The 22987-nt window shown below is 42.9% G+C and overlaps 1 protein-coding gene and 1 long non-coding RNA gene across 3 annotated transcripts in view; one reads left to right on the forward strand and one right to left on the reverse strand.

Annotated features, from left to right (window-relative positions):
• NAV3 (neuron navigator 3) overlaps positions 1–22987 on the forward strand; it is an 859499-nt gene that overhangs the window by 317112 nt on the left and 519400 nt on the right. The gene's annotated exons all lie outside the window — the stretch shown is intronic.
• LOC116839464 (uncharacterized) lies at positions 14346–22078 on the reverse strand. Its single transcript, XR_004377157.2, has 3 exons — positions 21423–22078; positions 20776–20916; positions 14346–15520 (listed from the first exon to the last, which is right to left on the reverse strand). It is a non-coding gene; the product is annotated as an uncharacterized LOC116839464 (long non-coding RNA).

Here is a 22987-nt window from a genome sequence, read left to right on the forward strand (position 1 = left end):
CCCAGCATTTTTTCAAAAAGAAATGAGAATTGGAGAGGGTCAAGAAGAGCAAATAAGAATGATTAAGGTCTTGAGAACAGACCTATGAATGAGGCTGAAAAGAAATTGGGGTTGTTTAGTTGGAAAAGGAAGACTGAGAGGGGGACCATGATGGCACGTTATAAGATAAGCAGGTTATAAAAGGAGAGGAGAAAAACTTGTTCATCTAGCCTCTTAAGGAATATGAACAAGACAACAAATGGGCTTAAACTGCAGCAAGGGGAGGTTAGGTTGGAATCCATATAGGAAAAGTTCCCTAAACTGTCAGGGGTGGTAAACCCTGGAATAAATGCCTAGGATATGTGGAAATCTCCATTTCTGGAGATAATTTAAGAGTAGTTTAGATAAACTTCTATCAAGGGATGGGTCTAGACAGTATTTGTCCGTCCATGAGGCCAAGGCAAGGGACTGGACTTGATGACCTCTCGAGGTCCCTTCCAGTCCTAGAATCTATTAATCAAATAGGGAAAAAAACCAAAGTTATTTTCCTGCTGAGTATGGTTTTCATAAGAGCTATTGTTCCATTCCCTAAGCTAATGTTAGAGCAATTTCAGTAGTCAGGTGCCTCTGTAGTTTCCACACTTCCACATTAGAAAAGTACATGAGCTATGAACTATTTAACTTACTATCATATATATTAAGCTACTTTATATATACACATTTGTACTCTAAAAGGGGCATTGAAAGTCAGAAATGTTAGACATTGATTTCCCTGCAAAAGCTAGTATTCACACCTGCCCAGTTTTAAGGAAGAGAATGCTTTTTTGGTTCAATATTTTGTTCTTCTAGACAAATATCTCTGGGGGGAGACATCAGTGGAAAGTCACATCACAATATGAGCTATGACTGAAAGGGATGAATGTTTTTACCTTGAAAACTGTTGCTGTTGGCTGTCACTGGGAAGGAATGAACTGTAGGCAATAGCAATTCAGGTCTTCTGTAATAGTTCAGGATCAATTAGAAATATCTTTTTTCTGAGGCATCATCAGTAGCCCTTTACAAGTGAAATAAAAATGAATGTGCTTATGAGAAAAATTTTTTTTTTTTTTAAAGTATTCCATCAGGTTTATTATATCTTTTTGGCATTTGTGTTAGGACCGACACACCAAGGTGGAAGTAAAATAATTAGATGTATCTTTCTAAGACAGCCTAGTACATCCCATGAAGCTTTCGGTCCAGCAGGAGAAAGATTCCTGAATTCCATGTTCAGGTTTGATTAGTTACATTCTTATGATAAGAGTCGTCTTTCTAATTTTGGCTTATGAAATCCAGCAGCTAATATTTTGTGCAATGGCTTACAGGCAATATTTTCCCTTTCATTCTGTATTTAAAATCGGAATGAATTACAGAGTAAAGTTTCAGCATATTATTAAAATCACCTTTATCAGCACTGGGAACTTGACAAGAACTAGAAGCTAGTTTATAGTGTTGTGGCTATGTTTTATTGGAGATTGCTGAGAAAATAACGTATCAGTGAGGCTAATTTGTCTAAAAAGCACTTCTTTGTTTGCAGGCTTGCTTTTTCACTGCCATTATTGACAACACTGAATTGCAAAGTTGAGGTTTATATTACTGTTTCACCTATTGCAAAACCTGTCATCAGGGTGACCACATATATTTCAAGGACATATATGGCAACTGTTTTGAAAAATACAGGACAAAGCTTATTTTTAAGAGTGCAAACTCCATCATGGTTGTTATTTAGTGTACAACATCCTACATTAGAGTATACAACCCTTTGCTGAAATATAGGGCACATTGTGCATGATGATAAAACTGCATGTGGTATGTAAGACCCAAAATAAAGGGCATTCCCTAGAATATTGGACAGGTATAAGGACCTTATTCCTTACTCTTTATAGATGAGTAGATAGCCTCAGTATTTTCTATCAAGTATTTTCTAAAGTATATTTGCTTTGAAGAAAATGTGAGACATGAAAACTTCTGTGAGAAGATGCTCCCCTCACTCCGGATGCAAATGACAGGCCAACTGATATAAAAGGCAATTACTTACTTGATTCCTCTGGTTGGATTGTGCTGGACACCCTCTGGCTCGCCTTCCCTCCCATATATGATGCAGACAACCTTCCCTGAAGGTAATACTGCCACCTTGAGATCAGAAACTGTAAAAGCATATTCCGGAAATACAGACAAGACACTGTTCTTCTAACATGGTTTCTTTACAGTAGAGGAATTAGTTACCTTTAACTGGAAAACTTAACTCTTCTGCTCAAGCAGAGTAAGTCAGCCTTTGTCTCAGAGAATCAGACTGCTACTCATTAAAAGGTGATTTTCTTACTCTCATCTTTAGTTGTGTCTTTTCGGTGCTTAATTGTGACCTTAAAAATCATTCTTCTGTGGATGCCTAAAAATATAACTTGAACAACTGTTTTATTTCTAAGAGCTTTTTAGTTTTAAATTATTCTTTTGATTGGGCCTCCCTGTAATCTCAGATGTCACTGATTAAAGGTCAAATTCCTCCCTAGGTTACCCCCTGGACAGCCCCAGTTGCCTCTCATGTACGTGTATGGGTGCACTGATGACAAAGTTGTACCTGTTGATGCAGAGGGGTAAGTGAAGACAGGATTTGGCCCTAATTGAGAATTGTGCTGAAGATTAAATCTCTTTGAGTTCACTGAAAAAAAATGCATCTGTAGATTCACCTTTCCTTCTTGTATCAGCCCCAATCTGTTGTTTGACTTGGGCTGATCTATAACAGGGGGAAAAGCATTTCCATCCTCCTCCAATACACCATATATAAAGAAGGAACTAATTAGCATTGCAAGGCTTCTGGAGCAGATTTTGTTTTAAATGGACTGTGAATTATTCTGCTTGAAGACATTACTTTACCAGCTACCACAACTATGCTCTAATGAAACTTGACCATTATTTTGGTAGTAAAAACATTTGATGGAAAAATATAACCCCCAATATGCTATGCAATCTTCAGCTTTAATTCTTTTACTAAAGTTTGCATATAGTTAGGTTTTTTTCTGTTTAGACATTTACACCCTTCAACATAAGCAGCAGTACTTCCATTCCCTCCCTCTTTGTCTGTTTTGTCTATTTGGACTGTAAGCTCTTCTGGCAGGGACTTCTCTTTCTAAGTGTTTGTACAGCACCTAGCACAATTGGGCTTCAATATCAGTGAAGGCTTCTAAGCATTACTTGAACACAAATAATAAACAACAACAATGGAAGGAAGATGCTCCTGCGGTTAAGTCTTTAGAATTGGACCCAGGAGATCTGCTCCTTTCTTTGTTTTGCCACAGACTTCCTGTGAGACCTTGGACAAGTCACCTGGGGCCAGAATTTTAAAGGTATTTAGGTGCCAAGTGGAATTTTGTGAAGCATCTAGGCACCTAGCACCCATTGAAATTAATGAATATTTGACATCTGGTTGCTTTTGAAAATCCTATTAAGCACGTAAATACCTTTCTAAATCAGGCTTTTAATCTCTCTGTGCCTCAGTACCCTATTTGTAAACCACAGATAAAAATGCTCCCCTGCCTCAGGCATACGTTACTATGCAGATGCTCAGAATCTATGTTGATGAGCACCAGTAAAAACTCGGAAGTGCAGAACAAAATGTTTAGACAGCGTGTCTCTCTTCTCTTCCTTTGTAGCATTCTCTTAGATCTTTTCCTTTATATCCCCTTGTTACTTATTTCCATTTCATTTTCACTGCACTATTTTTGTTGCTCCAACATCATTAGGTCTGTTCTTGTAATAGGTTAGCAGAACAGCAAGTGGAAGGCTGATCAAAGAGAGTGGACCTGATGGCTTGAGAGCAGCACTGCATTTCCACACTATAGGGATCAGAGGAGTGGGAACATGGAGACAAGTGGAAGGAAAAAGGGTGGGCAAGGGGAAGGGAGAGAAGGGATTTAGTGGCAGCAAATCAAGAGGTTATCTCTAAATGATGACCAGAAAACACTGTCCAAAGTTGGGATTTCTTACAAACTGTTTTAATGCGTGGTGTCGATTTGTAAGTAAAGTAGACTTTAATGTTATAGCTAGCATAGTATTACCAAAAATGTGAATAGGAATAAAAAAGGGACATTAAATGTATCTTTGGATTTTGTTATTGGCACCCATCACTGCAGTCTTAAAGGAAGGAATTTTTCTATTTTGTTGTTTTTGTTTTAAGCCAAATTAATATGAAAGGGGCTGTATTGACAACACTGGAAACCTATGTCATTGATTTGTTTACAGCACATGGGAACCAATGCACAGTTACTATGGGTGGTCATTTTTGTGATCGGAGGTATCTTTTCAATGTAGAGTAGACTGAGACCACCCGTCCATTTCAAATAGGCCATACATTTAAAAAAAATTAATGTTTTATTATTTATATCTCACGTGAATATAGCAGTAACACTTTATATGAAGATGTAAATGTTTAGTCAAATTTATGTAATAAGGTAGTGTAAATGGGTTGGGACTCACCACGCGGAGCCTCCTGCTGGTGACTCCAGGAATTAGCTCTGTCCAGTGGAGCGCCCCCTCCTGGTGGTGTCCCGTCCGTTGTTCTGCTCTCTGTTGGTGTCTCTGGACCCACGTTGCTCCCTGCTCGGTGGCATCCTCTTCGAGGCCACTGCCCTCGAGCAGTGCCCCTTAGTCCATTGGCACCCCCTTCCGGGGATCGATCATCAGCAGTCCTCCAGTCAAGCCTTCATGTGCAACCGCCCGCCCTCAGAGTCTAATCCCTCTTGGCAGGGATCTGGCGTGGTTTGTAATGGCCAGTGACTGGATGTATCGCAAGGAAGAAGGAGGGGGGAGACCAAGGCCCGCCCTCTACTCTGGGTCCCGGCCCAGTGACCCTCTGGCATCAGCCTCGCTGTCCTCCTCCTTTTCCTCTCCCGTCTGTTTCCCTGGGCCGCTTCCCCTACGGCCCCTTGCACCCGCTAGGCCCTTTCCCTCAAGGCCTGCAGCCTGGCGGCTAGGGTCTAGAGCTTTCTAACCTCCCTGAGCCTGCCCAGCACTTCACTGTCTGCGGTGCTAGTCTCCCCCTTGGAGAGTGACCTTCTCCCTTCAAAGGCCTGGAACAGACTGACTGCTCCCTTCTCTGGGCAGTCTTTATATACCTCTGAGCCTGGCCCTGATTGGCTGTCTACAATCTGGGCCCCAATTGGCTCCTTATAAGCCCTTTCCTAATTGGGTCCCAGGCTGCGCAGGCTCCCTGGCCTGCCCCAGCCCACTCTCCCAAGGAGTGGGGCAATCCGCCCCACTACAATTAGACGCTAAAGACCTAACACATCATATGATGAGTGTAATGATCTATATAATAAGATTCTAATTTTGTCATGTCTGTATATCACTCTGAAGCCTAGAATGTCTGATGAGCCAGTGAGAAGCAATGGAAACAGCTACAAGCATGGTTAAGAGCTCTTTTTGTTCAGAATATCAACAGGTTAAATCATCACACTTATTCGCAGGCTGTTACCATCCAGTTTTTAAGCGCTCAGATGTTTTAACTTTACGAATTACACATGTTCAGTGTACAGCTAAGTACACTAGCGGGCCATCGCTAGAACGCAGGATTTGGAATCCATGAGTGGTACTGCGTTAATGCGGGGACCACGTTAAACTGAATTGCAATTAAAGTAATTAAATTTGAGATCCATGGCCGCGACCGCGTTATTTGTAAATTAGCAGTATATAGACCCGCGTTCTAGCAAGGGTCCGGTGTATCTATTCCATGCGAAGGCTACTAGACCATTGTGATATCAGACATAACTCAACCAATTACCACCCTTACTCTACAGCTAATTTTCATGCCACAATTTCACTGTTGAGCAGAGATAGTGGATTATTTGGCCCAGCTGCCATTCCTATTCAGCAGCACGGGCTAGTCATGGACTAGAACCCCATTCTTCTAGGTGCTATACAAATACAAAACAAAAAGATGGTCTCTGCCCCAGGGAGCGTACGTTCTAATTACAAGACAAGAATCAAGAGAGAGAAACAGCAAGACTGGCTTGGAAACAATGAGACAGTACTGGTCAGCTTGATAGCAGTGGCCTCAGCACACCAGGGACCTAACCATCATGTGTTTTCTAGTCCTCATGAGAAAAGAGAGATTTGAAAATGAATAAGAAGGTAGCTTTATGGAGCGCTCCATCCAACCATGTGGCACAGCATGGGAAAAGTCATGAAGGTACTTGTTTAAGAAGTGGAATATGGATGCTGGTATCATGAGCTGCTTGAAAGCAAGAGTTGAACTCAATAGAGAATGAAAGGTAGGATGTGGACATATTGACTGAGAAGAGCCTTGAAAGTGAAGACAAGCAGTTTGATTGATGCAATAGAGAAGGGTGAACCAGTGGAGGGATAGAAGGAGATGATTGATATGGTCAATGTACCAGGGGAGGAAAATGAACTTTTGCAGCAGCATCTGAATGGATATCAGCTGGACCAGGTTGCATTTGTCAAGGTCAGAGAAAAGGACATTGTGGTACTCAAGACATGAGATGATGAGAGCCTGGATTGGAACTTTATAGCTGTGAGGATGGATAGGAAAGGCCATATCTTAGAGATGTTATGCAGAAAGAATTGGCAAGCTTTAGACATAGTCTGGAGGTGAAGACATTGACAGAGGTCCACATGAAAGGTGACACCCAAGTTGCAGGCCTGTGTAAAGGTAGGGTGATGGTGTTGTCCACAGTGATCAAGAAAGAGAGCTAGAATGAGTTACGTAGGGAGGTGGTGGAATCTCCTTCCTTATGTAAGCGGGGGAATGGTCCCGCTATTGTGCGGAACTTTCCTGGCTTCTGCACTACGCTGATGAATTGGGCTAGCGAAAGGATCTGAGTCTTCGCTCCCACTTCCTTTACCCAGAGGCCTCTCTGCCCTCGAGGACTCCCCTTCCACTCTCCTGTCTGGCAGAGTCCTTGTAATCCCAACAAGGCTGGGCCCAGGATTCCTGGGGGGCTCGACCCCCACCCTGCTGTGGTCACCTAGGAGAGGGGCTAGGGTGTCCCCACTCCGGGGTACCCTCTCTGCACTGGGCACCTTCCTGACCCACTGATCATTTCATACAATTTAAAGCAAATACAAGTTGTTTACTTAAAAATTCATTTAAAGAAAAGAATAAGGAAAAATGGGAAAAGTTAAAGGAAAACATCACCTTGCTCTGTGGCAGGGAACATTACAAATGGTGTCTCTGGACATCAAGGCACTTCACAGTCTGTTCCTTGTAGGTCCCAGGTCTCCTTCTCAGGCCTTGGCTGTGCTGCAGGGATGCTGCGGGTTGGACACTTGCAATGGTGGTGGCCACACACCTCCGGGTTTTGGGTGGTGGGACCCTACTTCCCAGTGTCAGCCCCCCGTCAAGTTAAGATCCTCCTCCCAGTCTGGCCTGCAAGGTTTCTTGGCTGAGGGTTTGTTTTTGCACTGGGCCCTTTGCCCAAGGTCCTCCCTTGGCTGGTCCCAGTTGCTCACCACACCTTGCTCTGTGGCTGCAGCTCTGCTTCCAGCAGAGGATCTGCTCTCCCCAGCTGTGTCTCTGGCTCTGTGGCTGCTTTTCTGGCTCCTCTGGATCTGGCACAGCTCTGCTCCCCAGCTCAGCTTGGGCCCCTGCTTTCTCCTTAGCTCGACCCCACTCTGTCTGACCCAAGCAATTCCAGCTCACACGGAGGATGAGGACAAGACCCCCCTGGCTGTCAATCAGGCTGAACTGGAGCATTGGCCTCTCCCCATTGTTCCTGGGGAGATTTCCTGATTTCCCATCGCCCCCTCCCCTTTTAGTGCTGGGAGCTAGCCAACTAACCCCCCACCACTGAATGTTAGTAAAGGGGCAACAATCCCCTCACACTTAGAGGTTTTTAAGATCAGGCTTGACAAAGCCCTGGCTGGGATGATTTAGTTGGTGTTGATCCTGCTTTGAGCAGGGGGTTGGACTAGATGACCTCCTGAGGTCTCTTCCAACCCTGATATTCTATGGTTCTATGATTCTAAGAGGTAGAGGAGAGGGGAAAGATGCTCTGTTTGAGTCATACTGAATTTAAGTTGATGGCTAAACATCCATGAGGAGATGTCAAAGAGAGGCCAAGATTTTAGTTTGGATGGAAGGAGACAGATCTAGAGGAGAAGGTAGAACTCTGAGCCATCAGCCTAGCGGCCGTAGTTAAATGTGTTTAGGGATGAGATCAGCCAGACATAAGGTGGAGAGAAGGAGAGGACCAAAGAAATCTCTCTGGAATCCCTACAGAAAGCTGGAGGTGGATGAAGAGAAGTCTCCAAACTTACACGCTGAAGGAGCTATTTTTAAAAACTTGAAAAGAATTATATTCTTATGTGAAATACTAGATGGAAGCCTATTTTTATTTTAAATGGGTTCATTTATTTCATCTCCTATTTATGAGAGATCATTTCAAGGTTCTCATTTATTTTTATTATTGTAGCAGAAATTAACTGATGCTTATGTTTACTGTTTTTATTTACTAGATGGAAGTTTATCTGCTGCAGTTCCCTGTCTGCTACTTCTATAAATCACTCAGCATAACTTGATCTTCTGTATCAATCCATTCTTACCCATGTAACTACAGGGCCTAATCTTTCCTCCCTGTTCAAAGCTTGAGTAAACTGGCTTTGAGCAGGGTTTCTCCATGGGGATAAAGGAAGCATAATCATTCCCTACACCTCAAAGGGCAAGACAAGCTGCTCCGTGGCTGCAGCTATACTCTCTGAACCACTGCACTCCTTGCTGTGGCCCCAGTTCAGTGAAAAGCTTAGAGATATCCTTACATCAATTTCTGTTCAGCAAAGCACTTAATTATGTGCTTAGCATTAAATTCACTTGGACTTAACGTTAAAGTTAAGCACATAAGTGCACGTTTAAGTGCTTTGCTGAATAGGGCTGGTTTACTTAACTGCCAATGGAGAGTGTGGCCTTTGGACCCCGTTCTACCCCCAAAACTCACCTCAGTGATACTGCAGATGGAGCCCCTTAAGAGCACAATTTCACGCTACTCAGGGCTTTCCATGGCTTGTCATCTTTATTCACAGAAGTGGCACTGGTTCAGCTGCCTTTCAGGACCTAATCATCTTTGGAAAGTGAATGCAGGATTTTGGCTGTATTATTGTGGAGCAGCAGCTCTGCTATAATTAGGGTTGAGAGTCACTTATTGTTTACAAGAGAACTGACTTTCGAAGGGCTCTAAAATTCACAAGCTAACTTAGTTTGCCTTGACATTTGCTGTACCCATGGTGGTGCAGGATAGTGAAAATGTGATGCAGCAGTGAAAAAAATAGGCTAATTTCATTCTGAGGAGTACTAATAGCAGTGTTGTATGTCAGAGAAGAGAGGTAACTGTCCTGCTCTAGTGCCAAGGACACTGAAGGACTGTGTCCAATTCTGGGCACCATACTTTAGGAAAGAGGTGGACAAACTGGCAACTGTCCAGAGGAGAGCAACAAAAATGATAAAATACGTGACTTACAATGAAAGGTTAAAAGGTCTGGGCACGTTTAGTCTTGAGAAAGAAGACTGACGCAGGACCTAATGATAGTCTTCAAATACGTTATAAAGAGGATGGTGATTAATTGTTCTCCGTCTTCACTAAAGGTAGGACAGGAAGTAATGGGCATAATCTGCAGCAAGAGAGATTTAGGTTGGATAGCAGGAAAAACTTTCAAACTATAAGGGTAGGTAAGCACTGGAATAGGCTTCAAGAGAAGTTGTGGAATGCCCATCTTGGAGGCTTTTAAGAACAGACTGCACAAACACCTGTCAGAAATGGTCTAGATTTATTTGGGTCTGCCTCAGCGCTGGGGATTGGATTTCATGACTTCTCAAAATCCCGTCTAGTCTTACATGTCTATGAATCTATGGTAAATCCTGGGGTCATTTCATCAAGGGGTTCATGATACACAACCCACCTAACTTGAGCTGTGATAACATTCTCAGATACTTATAACTCTTTCTGGTGCAGAGCTAGTGATTCTCGGGGGATATGGAGGGCGTGGTAGCAGGGCAAGCGCTGTGCTGTTTGGGGAGTGCATGGTAGGGGCTCTGCCTCTCTGCCAACCTTTAGTGTGGTGTTCTGACACAGCTATTGAGGAGCCAGCACATCTCTAGATAACAATCCTTAGTAGTGGTTTCAGAGTAACAGCCTTGTTAGTCTGTATCCTCAAAAAGAACAGGAGTACTTGTGGCACCGTAGAGACTAACAAATTTATTTCAGCATAAGCTTTTGTGGGCTACAGCTCACTTCTTCGGATGCATAGAATGGAACTACCCTTAGTAGTATAATTACAACTAATAGTAAGCCTAACTTCAGTACCAGGCCAATTAGATGAAACTGTAGTACAGAACAGAATAATCAGACAGACAGATGTTGGGGAAGAGTCAGCTCAGCCACTGTAAAGGGAAATTAGATATTACCACTCAAGAAAGAGATCTTGGGAGTCATTGTGGATAGTTCTCTGAAAACATCCACTCAAAGTGCAGCATCAGTCACAAAAGCTCACAGGATGTTAGGAACCATTAGGAAAGGGATAGATAATAAGACAGTAAGTAGCATAGTGCCACTATATAAATCCATGGTACGCTCACACCTTGAATACTGAGTGCTGCTCTGGTCACATCATCTCAAAAAAGATATATTAGAATTGGGAAAAATTAGAGAGAAGGGCAACAAAAATGACTAGGGGTATGGAACAGCTTCCATATCAGGAGATATTAAAAAGATTGGGACAGTTCATCTTCTAAAAGAGTCTCTAAGGTAGTGGTTCTCAACCAGGGGTACGTGTGCCTCTGGGGGTACACAGGGGACTTCTGGTGGTACATCAACTCATCTAGATATTTGCCTAGTTTTACAACAGGCTACATAAAAAGCACTAGCAAAGTCAGTACAAACTAAAATTTCATACAGACAATGGCTTATTTAAACGGCTCTATATTCTATACACTGAAATGTAAGTACAATATTTATATTGCAAATGATTTATTTTATAATTACCTGTATATGGTAAAAATGGGAACCTAAGCAATTTTTCAGTAATAATGTGCTGTGACACTTTTTTGTATTTTTATGTCTGATTTTGTAAGCAAGTGGATTTTAAGTGAGGTGAAACTTGGATGCAAGACAAATCAGACTCCTAAAAGGGTACAGTACTCTGGAAAGATTGAGACCCACTGTACTAAGGGAGGATATGATAGACATCTATAAAATCGTGAATGGTGTGAAGAAAGTGAATAAGGAACTGTTATTTGTCCATTGACTTAATACAAGAACCAAGGGCCACCCAAGAAATTAATAGTCCGCAGATTTAAAATAAGCATAAGGAAGTAGTTCTTCATATAACACATAGACAACCTGTGGAACTCATTGCCATGGGATGTTGTGAAGGTAAAAAGTATAACCAGGTTCAACAGAGAATTAGGTAAGTTCATAGAGAATAGGTCTATCAATGGCTATTAGCCAAGATGGTCAGGGATGCAATTCCATTTCTTCTGTGTCCCTAAACCTCTGACTGCCAGAAACTGGGATGGATGACGGGATGGATCACTCAATAAATTGCCCTATTCTGTTTGTTCCCTGTGAAGCATCTGCCATTGGCCACTGTCGGAAGACTGGATAGTTGGCTAGATGGACCATTGGTTTTACCTAATGTAACTATATTCATGTTCTCATAAGGGATCATCCAAACACTATGTTTTTGAAAATCCCCTTTGATGACCAGAGTTTGATGAAAACTGGGTTTCCAAAACCCTAGTTTTTCTGTGATCACAAAGAACATCATCAAAGGGATCTTTAAGCAGCTCAAAAGCATTGATAGACATGGGCGGTGCATGCACCGCTCCGTTCGGGGAGGCTAGCCCCCTGCCCCACCTCTTATGCCCAAGGTCTCACCTCCACTCTACCTCTTCTTCCCCCCCTCCCCCACCCCCAGTCTCACTGGCCAGCCTGCTGTCAGTCTCAAAGCCAGGCTCGTGCCTGGAGCAGTCCCAAACCCCAGCCAGCCCTTTGGCTCCCAGAGCAGTCAGGAGGAGCCCACGGCTTGGACTGCTCGGAGTAGCTCTGAGCTGTGGCCTGGCCCTGGAGCTGCAGTGGGGAGCATTAGCAGATGTTTGGGGAGGCAGAGATTTGGGGAGGTTTAGCTTCCTCCATCCTCTATTACCCACTGCCCATGCTGATAGATCAGAACCATAAGAGAGGGAAATTGGACATCTACCCCCTTAGCAAAGTAAGTGGAGAGGAAGAGAAGTGGAGCCAACTGTGTGACTTCTGCTGTTTCTGCGCCCCCTTACAAATTCCTCCACCACCCATCAATTCCTCCCTCTCACTGCTCCAGCAGGCCAATGGAAGAAACTCAGGGGCTCCCCTACCCTCCACTTCTTGCTCATCAGGGAAAGGACCCTGTCTCCAGCAGTGGGGAGGGGAGATCGAGCTCACCCTTCTCCTTGATGCTGCTGCTTCTAGGGGAAGTCAGAGCAGTGCAGAAGAGTGTGGGGACAGAAGGAGGCAGTCAGAGCAATGGGGATTGCAGAGGGGACTTAAGATAACCACCCCACATCCATACTTCCCATTTCTGTCCCTGCTTTATAACATGCCCCCTCAATCCTGTGCCAGTCCCTGCACTGTTTCTGTATCCTTGTCCCAACTCCTGAACCTGTAGGGCTATCAAGAATGTCCATCTCTTTAGGGGAAGGAGGCCTGGGAAGGGATGATTGAGCTGTGCTGGATGGGTAGAGAGAAGGGAGATGAGGAGTTGATGCAGGGGGCAGTGGAGGAACCAACATATATCCAATGCCTTCTGTGACTGGGGCGATCATTGCCAAAAAGCTTGGGGCAGTAAAGGGGAGAGCTAGGCTATGGAACATGAGGATGCTGAGAAATTATTTAAAAAACAAAGAAATTAACCCCCCAAAACATTGTTAACGTAGCGATAAGATTGCCCAGTAGTGCCTTGTTCCCTCTCTACATGTCACAGTGACACCTAACACGTGCACATAGCTGGAGCGAAGACAAGTAAAGGCTGCAATTCAAATCTCTGGAACACAGCACCATCTATTGATTCTTCTTTGAGTGATTGCTCATATCCATTCCAGTAGATGATTCCATTCCAGTAGGTGTACGCTCCGCGCGTGCACGTTCGTCGGAAGACTTTTACCCTAGCAACTCCAGCGGGCCGGCAGGTCGCCCCCTAGAGTGGCGCCGTCATGCGGCCGGGTAATATCACCTGCGGCCCGCCCGCTCCTCAGTTCCTTCTTACCGCCCGTGTCGGTCATTGGAACGTGGAGCGCGGCATAGCTGTCCTCCCGTCCTAGCTCTCTTCGTTCATTGTTCCATCCTAAGTTCTAGTTTTAATTATAGTTACACTTAGTTTAGTAACTGCTGAGTTTATAGTTCTAGTGTACATGTTAGTGGGTTCGGGGCGCTAGGCTTTCTCGCTGCCCAGCGCCGGGCTCATGCTGTTTGCTGGGGTTCAAAACCGTGTGCTCGGCCTGTAAGAAGCCGATGCCACCAGCGATCCCCACGATGCCTACTTGAAGTGCCTGGGGGAATCGCGTATGCTCCGAGAAATGCCGCATTTGCAGGCCTTCAGACCGAGGACCAAGAAGGAGCGAGACAGCACCTCAAGATGCCCTGATGGAAGCGGCGCTTAATCCTTCGTCCTCGGCACCGAGTGCCGCTTCGGCTCCGGCACCGGACCACTCCGGCGCCGCGAAGATGCCACGGCACCGACCTTCTCCGGCACCGGTTCAGGGGAAGAGACTGTCTACCTCCTCTACCCCGGCTAAGGAACATGAGGATGCTGAGAAATTATTTAAAAAACAAAGAAATTAACCTCCCAAAACATTGTTAACGTAGCGATAAGATTGCCCAGTAGTGCCTTGTTCCCTCTCTACATGTCACAGTGACACCTAACACGTGAACATAGCTGGAGCGAAGACAAGTAAAGGCTGCAATTCAAATCTCTGGAACACGGTACCATCTATTTATTATAACATTACTCTTATTAAACCAGTGCCCATAACCATTGCCAGCTTCAGGGGGTGGAGTTAAAGTTGCGTTGCAGGGATAGTGTGTACCTTGCTCTTCATTTCCAGTGTAGCTCAGCTTGAAATTCTGGATGGGCATGAGACACCACTGTTAAGTTTATGTTAACAAAGTTGTGGGGCAATAAATTAGAGTAACTTGTATATTCATACATGTTCTGTGGTAAATGTTTGTGTTTGAAAGCCACAGTACTAAGTCAAAATCCATTATTATTATTTATTATTTTTTCATTTTATTAATTTATTTGTATTGAGGGTAGTGCCTCCAGTCAGGATCAGGATCCCATTGGGCCTGCCCTGTACAAAGACACAGTAAGAGCCAGCCCTCTCCCACAAAAGCTGACAATATAATTTGAGACATGATAAAAGGGAGAAACAAAAGGCTGGAGGAGTGAGAGAGGAGATGAGGCTAATGCAAGCAACATTAAATTGGTACACAAGTAGCTGTTGAATAACATGAAGGTTTCAAACGGCAGTGGTGCTCAACCTGGGGGTATGCAGAGGTCTTCCAAGGGATACATCATCTCCTTTAGATATTTGCCTAATTTTGCAATAGGCTACATAAAAAGCATTAGCAAAGTCAGGGCAAACTAAAATTTCATGCAGACAATGACTTGTTTATACTGCTCAATATACTATACACTGAAATGTAAGTACAATATTTATATTCCAATTGACTGGTTTTATAATTATATGGCAAAAATGAGACAGTGAGCAATATTTCAGTAATAGCATGCTGTAACACTTTTGTATTTTTATGTCTGATTTTGTAAGCAAGTAGTTTTTAAGTGAGGTGAAACTTGGGAATACACAAGACAAATCAGACCCCTGAAAGGGGTATAGTAGTCTGGAAAGGTTGAGAACCTCTGCCATAAAGTACCCAACCCAAAACAGATGCTCTATTTAAGGAGAAACATAGTCCATATGGAAGAAATCTTTACTCCTTCAAATTTAATTAGGAAAACAATACACACAGGAAACAAATTCTGATTTTTGTAAACATACTTTCAGGGTGTGGGAGGAAATAATGTATATTTGTGTAACATTTAGGAGTTATACCATGATATAACCTAGAGAACAAACTTTGAACTTTATACTCTTATATTTAGTTTTCTAATGCTACATCTTTTGTTATCCTCAGTATGTTATTGGAATATTGGGCTGCATCACATAATACCTCCAAATGATTGTTACTGCATGGACCCATTGGATGGATATATATGACCTTTATAAAATATTCATTTGGCTAGGAGCCTGGAAAATCCTCATATACTAATTAGAGAGAGGCCTAAGCAACAAAATTTAAAATCTAAGTTTCGGTCTAGATTTTGAAGTCAAGGTCTTCTGACTCCCAGTTCAATGTCTTTCCGCTGGCACACGCTGCCTTCTGTACATACTGTGGCCTAAAGAGTAGATCATCCCTTTCTTTACAGCACTGGAAGGACTGCACTTAGAATTCTGCGCAAGTTGGCACTAGAAATGTAGCAACAAATTGGAAGGAATTCAGAGAAAATCATCAACAATAATTAAGGATTTAGATTCATGAAGATATATGAAAAAGTAATTATGTTTTGTTTGACTAAATGATGAAATAACCAATATGCCAGCACAAAATGATTTTCATAGGACATGGCTGAGAAGCAATAATTACGAAGAGATGGTAGATGGTTGTCTCTGCAAACATTTTGTTGTGATATGGATGTTATTGTTTGGCTGCTTCTTCGCTAATCCACAGAAATTGTATGCTAGAGGGTTGTACAGTGCCTTATCTGGCAAGCTGAATTTCAATGGTACGCATGTTCCAGCATAATCATGTTAGTGTTATTTAATCAATGGTTGTGCTCTTGTGCCATTTACAGTTTATTACACTTCTCTTTCCTCCGGGGAGGGGCCAGAAATTAGAGGTTCAGGGTGCGGGAGGGGGCTCTGCGCTGGGGCAGGGGGTTGGGGAGCGGGCTCTGGGGTGGGGTTGGGCATGAAGGGTTTGGGGTTCAGGAGGGGGCACCGGGTTGGGGGCTGGAGCCAGGGGGTTTGGAATGTGGAAGGGGGCTCCAGGCTGAGGCAGAGGGTTGGGGTGTGGGAGGGGATGAGGCCTCTGGTCTGGCGGTGCAGGTTCCAGAGTGGGGCCAGAAATTAAGGGTTCAGTGTGCGGGAGGGGGCTCTAGGCTGGGACAGGGGGTTGGAGTGCAGGGGTGGTACAGGCTCCGGGATGGAGTTTGGGTGCAGGAGGGGGCTCAGGGCTGGAGCAAGGGCTTGGGTTGAGGGAGGCGGTTCAGGGTGAGGGCTCTGGGCGGCACTTATCTTGGGGGGCTCCCTGGAAGCAGCAACATGTCCCTCGGCTCCTAGGCGTAGGAGCGGCCAGGCAGCTCTGCATGGTGCATTCTGTCTCTGCCTGCAGGTGCCACCCCTGCAGCGCCCATTAGCTGTGGTTCCCCCCAAGCCATGTGTACGTCTAGGAGCTGAGGAACATATTGCTGCTTCTGGGAGCTATGCAGAGTCGGGTAGGCAGTCTGCCTCTCTGGTGCCAACCAGACTTTTAACAGCCATCAGGGTTCCTTTTGGATCAGGTGTTCCGATTGAAAACTGGACACCTGGCAACTCCTATCTAGCATAATGCAGTATTAATTCTGGATGGGGCCACTAGCCATTGCTGTAATGGAAATAACGAATACTAATAATTGTTATGTGTCCTATTTATTAGCAGGCTAACAAAAGCAAGGCAGAGTTTCCAAAATAGTGACTTTAGGCACAAATTCAACAAACAGAGTCACATCTGTTTATTACTGGAAGATGGTACAGAGGTAGCTACCCTCCTGTTGCTGGATTTGCTGTTACAAAACAGTTTCTCTTTTTCCCAGAGGCAGGAAACACAGACACAACCAGGAACTTCCTCAGAGAGTTAATTTCTCAGACCAGAGTTCTTCCCATTTGGGAGCTGAAACACCATTTAGGATGATTTGTAGCTTTTTAGAGAATGTTTTGTGTACCATGTACTGGGTAATAAATAACATGAAAGGATGCCATGTTTCTTAAAACAAAACTAGCTCTTTATTAAGAGAACTATCTACAAAGATACTACAACTGCAGCTGGCCATGCACACACAGACTGAGTTCCTAGTGCCTTCTCCAAAATCTTTCGTCCTGCAACCTGTGCTCCCTTCCTCTAAGTTCCATGCAGGCTGCTACAGTGCACAAGATGAGTTTGCTGATCTGTCATTTTGTCGTACCTTATACTTTTAACTTTGTTTGGATTTTAACCTCCATTTAAATTTATGGGGCACGGACCATGTATTCTTTTTGCTTGTACTGAATTGAGCACATTGTGGGCACTTAACAAATAATAAATTAAATGTTTGTTTTGGATCATTTGATTAGTTATTGCAAACCTGCAGGCATACTATAAAGTCTAGTGCACAACTCATTGTAGAGTAAAGATACAACCATAAGCCAGAATTTTCAAACTTGAGTGCCTAAAGTTAGAAATCTAGATAACTAGCTTTAAGCACTCAAGGTTGAACACTTTGGCCAAACCGCAAGGGGAAAAGACTTTTGTTTCAATATGTCAAACACATTGATGTAGATTCTAGATTATGCTGATAATGACAGAGTGAACAAAACGCTGAAAATCAGCTGAAGGAGCAAGAAACTAGCTGAAAGAAAAACACTGCTATAAAGAAAAAAAGAGAACAGAGTAATAAACTGTCTGGTTGTGATGCAGAAATTCTCATAAGGCTGTCTGGGGTAGCCCAGCTCCCAGGAACACACATCGTACTCCCTCTTCAGCATTACATAGATGTCCAAGAAAACAGGTATAACTGAAAAACAAAACCCTATTAAGAGAGCGTGGAACAATCCAGTTTTTGCTACTTAGAGGAGTTAAAGCATGAAAAAGAGCTCTGAGACTAAAATAAGGTGAAAGACATGCATGAAATAACAAATAGTATTTTAAATGCTAATAGGAATGCCTGAGCAAAAAGCTTTGAGCGGTTCAGACAGTTAAAGTTTCATAAAATGGCCTTTTAAAATCCTCCTGCTTAATATGATTCAGTATAATTTTCCAGTCTGCCCCAAGATGATCTATTGGCTCATCAAATCCCAGTTTAAATAATCTAAAAGACTGTACAAAAGGTTGAGCCATGAGCTTTCTGTCATTTTCTCCCATGGAATTACTTGTTTGAAAATATTACTCCCGAAGATTCTGAAGACTGACTTTGCTGGATCTTCTCAATAGCCATACATGTTAACAGTGGCTTTGGGGGTTTATTATTTACTTATTCAAATTTACACTAGTTGTACAGAAAACAGTGGATGTCCCAATCTCTGTGCACTGTTGACATTCTTAAATATATATTCATACATAAACAGATTCCTGTATTTAATCTGAGATAACACTACCCAAGAAGTATGTGATTATAAAAATAAATAAACCATACAAACAAACTCACCCCCTCCAGCCACCCTCCAGCTTTACCAACCTTCTTGCAAGTAAGGGAGAAAAGATGGGCTTTGTATTGTGTCCCAAACACATGATTAAAATTTCATAACATCTTATGTGCTTTCAGGGAGATGGGAAAAAAATAAGAATAATCCTGGTTTCTGATCTTCAGATTGCCAGAGCGTTGCTTAGCTATCAGCATGAGTTGCATCTTAAGTAGGTAGGGAGGACCTGGTCTGTCCAATTTACCTATACTGTCTGTTTTGTGAGATAAAAGGGATCTTAGCTAGAACGTGTTTCCCTAGCCACAGAAGATGGCTATTGTTTTAACAGCCTTCAAATTTAAAAATGAAATACAAGGGACGTGAAAGGTACTCTTGTCTTTGCTTTGCCATAAGTAAGTGCCTCAGGTTATTATAAGGTCAACTGATATAAGGAAAAGAAGATTTGAACATTTATGAGGAGTTTATTAAACCAAAATTTAATCCAAGGGATCATAACTGCAGAATTTAAAGATTTAGTTGACTATGAAGATGCACACAAGAGCCTTTGCTTAAAAACTGAAGTAATTTTACCAGTTTATAAGGGACACTAGACTGAAGTTAAAATGAAATGTACAGTGTGTCCTATTAAAAGTGAACTATGCAGAGTGTGAGGAGAGAGATACCTGGGTTTACACAGTTATTTATATCTTAGGTATTATATCTTGGGTTAATTTTTTTTTCTTGACAATCTCCATGAGCTGTTAGGTAGGAAAAACCATGTATTTCTACTTATAGCTTCCACTGCTTTGTTTTCATAGATTCATAGATTCATAGACTCTAGGACTGGAAGGGACCTCGAGAGGTCATCGAGTGCAGTCACCTGCACTCATGGCAGGACCAAATACTGTCTAGACCATCCCTGATAGACAGTTATCTAACCTACTCTTAAATATCTCCAGAGATGGAGATTCCACAACCTCCCTAGGCAATTTATTCCAGTGTTTAACTGCCCTGACAGTTAGGAACTTTTTCCTAATGTCCTATATAAATCTCCTTGCTGCAGTTTTCAAGGCCCATTGCTTCATTGTTTCTATCCTTAAGAGGCTAAGATGAAAACAAGTTTTACTCCCTCCTTCCTGATGAATCAAACCCTTAGATCCTGAAAACTGCTAGCATGTCCCTCTCGTCTTCTCTTTTCAAACGTAAAATAATAACCAATTCTTTCAGCTTCCTTCATAGGTCATGTTTCTCAAGACCTTAATCATTCTTGTTGCTCTTCTCTGGACCCTCTCCAATGTCTCCACATCTTTCTGAAATGCGTGCCCAGAACTGGAACAATACTCCAGTTGAGGCCTAAACCAGTGCAGAGTAGAGCGAGAATGACTTCTCGATGTCTTTGTTTACAACACCACCTGTTAATGCCATCCCAGAACACATTTGCTTTTTTTGCAACAGTATCACACGTTGACTCATATTTAGCTTGTCGGTCCACTATGACCCTAGATCTCTTTCTGCCGTACTCCTTCCTAGACAGTCTCTTCCATTCTGTATGTGTGAAACTGATTGTCCTTCCTAAGTGGAGCACTTTGCATTTGTCTTTATTGAACTTCATCCGGTTTACCTCAGACTATTTCTCCAATTGTCCAGATCATTTTTGAATTTTGACCCTGTCCTCCAAAGCAGTTGCAAGTCCCTCCCAGTTTGGTATTTCCGCAAACTTAATAAGCGTACTTTCTATGCCAACATCTAAGTCGTTGATGAAGATATTGAACAGAGCCGTCCCAAAACAGACCCTGCGAGAACCCACTTGTATACCTTTCCAGAGGATTGGGAGCCATTAATAACCACTCTCTGAGTATGGTTATCCAGCCAGTTATGCACCCACCTTATAGTAGCCCCATCTAAATTGTATTTGCCTAGTTTATCGATAAGAATATCATGCAAGACCGTATCAAATGCCTTACTAAAGTCTAGGTATACCACATCCACCGCTTCTCCCTTATCCACAAGACTCATTATCATGGGGATGATCCCACCCTACAGGACCAGCAGAGGATTCAGCACCCTAAAGAAGTGGTCCCCGGAAATCTGCAGAGGTTCTGTGCCTTTCCACTGACTCATTGGACTACCATGGTGTGAACAACTGTTGTTGTCAACCTCCTCCCTAAAGGATTATCAGAGTGTGAGGAGGGCAATGAATGAGATAATGTCGACAGGGAAAATCTGAACTTACTTTGAATCACCCCATACAGTTGAGAGGGAATACTGCCATGGAACCAGGCATGAGCTCTCATTCCCACCCTACTTACTGTTGACTGGTCTCCTCCCAAGTAACGGATCCTTGTGGATGGGGCTTCTGCAGGGTTGGGGAAAGTGGCTACAGTCCACAGACCTGTTACTTTCTCTTCCCTTTTTCATTGTCCCAGCTAGATCCCAAGGATATGCAAACCCTAAAGTTAGAATGATAAAAATGGGTGTCTTATCGGAGTTATAGGTGGAAAGCATAGCAACACCTATACTTCAGGTTTCCTAATGCTTTGGATTATGACTTTCTGTTTTCAGCTGCATATAAGTCAGACTGAATTTTCCATGCTTAGTCTCTGCATGAGTTTGAACTTTTTTGCACTACGCTCACACAGTATTTCTCTTTCAGAAATGCTCTCTTCCCATCACTGCTACATTCCCAGCCCTTCTGAATGTATATTTTCCTTTGGTCTATTTTCACTATACCTTTCATTAATTTTTTCTCTTGCTGCTCCTTCTTTCACAGTGTTCTTTAAGCAGAAAACAATTTTAATGGCATGCACAGTTCACATTGTACTTCCAAACACACAGCATTTGAATGGATTTGTGACTAGGCAGAACTACCAATAGTTTGTCCATCCCTAACTCCTTGTTTTATCTAGTAACATTTCTCAATTAATTTCTCAATTTCTTTTTCTCTTCTTATACTTACCTTATTTTCCAGCTCCTTTAATGCTTTGCTTCCTTTGCTTTCATGCTGAAACTTTCTTCTCTTCAGGCATGAAGCGACTGTCAGCTAGTTCCACTCTTCACTTTTCTGGCGGTTGGCCCATAATATCAGGAGACTGAATTCTATCTGGCCAGTGAGGATGATCTTCCTCCTATCTTCTGCTCTAGCTCCTAAAAAGCTTGGAACAACCTCATACACTGGGAAAGCATATCTGGACAATACACATTCCGGGACATCCCATAAGCTGTGACCTAAGTCTCTTACTTAAGGAGTGAGAAGAGGCATAATATATTTTAATTATTATTATTTTAATTGCAGTAGCCTGGTTGCGAACCAGGACCCCATGTACCAGGTGCTGTACAGACCACAAAATATGGTACTCTGAAAAAATAAGGCAAACAGGGCCTTTTTACAGGAGAACTTGCTCTTTTTTTCTTGGGAAAAGTGAAAGTACCAGATATAATATAGAAACTGAATAATGAATGATTCTCTTTAAATGTGAGTTTGGTTATACAAGTGGATGGGAAGAAACATTCTGTTCCCAACTTTGACATTTGAACACTGAGGACAAAATATTCTCCTCGTATGAATCAATGTGACTATCACACAGAAAATTTTCCAAAATTAATAATTCAGGGTTGAAGATGAGCTTTGGAATTGAGTCAAATAATATTTGACAGTTTTATCAATCAAATTATGAAATGTTACAAAATATACAGAAGACACGTATATAATTACCTTTCATTGATAGATAAATCCTTTTTATAAGAGGAAAGATTTCCTGGAGGCAGTGTTGCATTATGTGCGCCTTCTTTGTTCTCTTTATAATGTATCCCTAAAATGGTAAAAATAATTATTGGCAAATTGATTTATCCCTAAATTTTTTAAGTGCTGCTCAAGGTTTGAACTATACATCTCTCTCTGACTTTAATTGACTTCCCATTGACTGAGAATTTACATGCGTAGTGGTTGAGATATTTTATGGAATAAGACCTTGGGTAAAACACGGTTACTCACCTTTGTAACTGTTGTTCTTCGAGATGTGTTGCTCATATCCATTCCAGTAGGTGTACGCGCCGCACGTGCACATTTGTTGGAAGACTTTTACCCTAGCAACTCCAGCGGGCTGGCAGGTCGCCCCCTAGAGTGGCGCCGCCATAGCGGGTAATATATACCCCTGCCGGCCCGCCCGCTCCTCAGTTCCTCCTTGCCGGCTACTCCGACAGTGGGGAAGGAGGGCGGGTGTGGAATGGATATGAGCAACACATCTCGAAGAACAACAGTTACAAAGGTGAGTAACCGTGTTTTCTTCTTCGAGTGCTTGCTCATATCCATTCCAGTAGGTGATTCCCAAGCCTTACCTAGGACGAAGCAAACTGTAAGGCGTATCCAAGCCGCAACGCGCGGAGCAACGCGGTCTGACAGATAGCTGGTACGACGCCGGGAGAGAAGAACAAAGACGGTTGGAGAGGGAGAGATGGATCCGGGGGAGGACTGTACAGCGCCCTCGGGCGCACTTCAAACGAGGCTTCGGGCCGGAGGAGGCT

Source organism: Chelonoidis abingdonii, chromosome 1 (genome assembly GCF_003597395.2).
Source record: "Chelonoidis abingdonii isolate Lonesome George chromosome 1, CheloAbing_2.0, whole genome shotgun sequence".
Classification (NCBI taxonomy): Eukaryota; Metazoa; Chordata; order Testudines; family Testudinidae; genus Chelonoidis; species Chelonoidis abingdonii.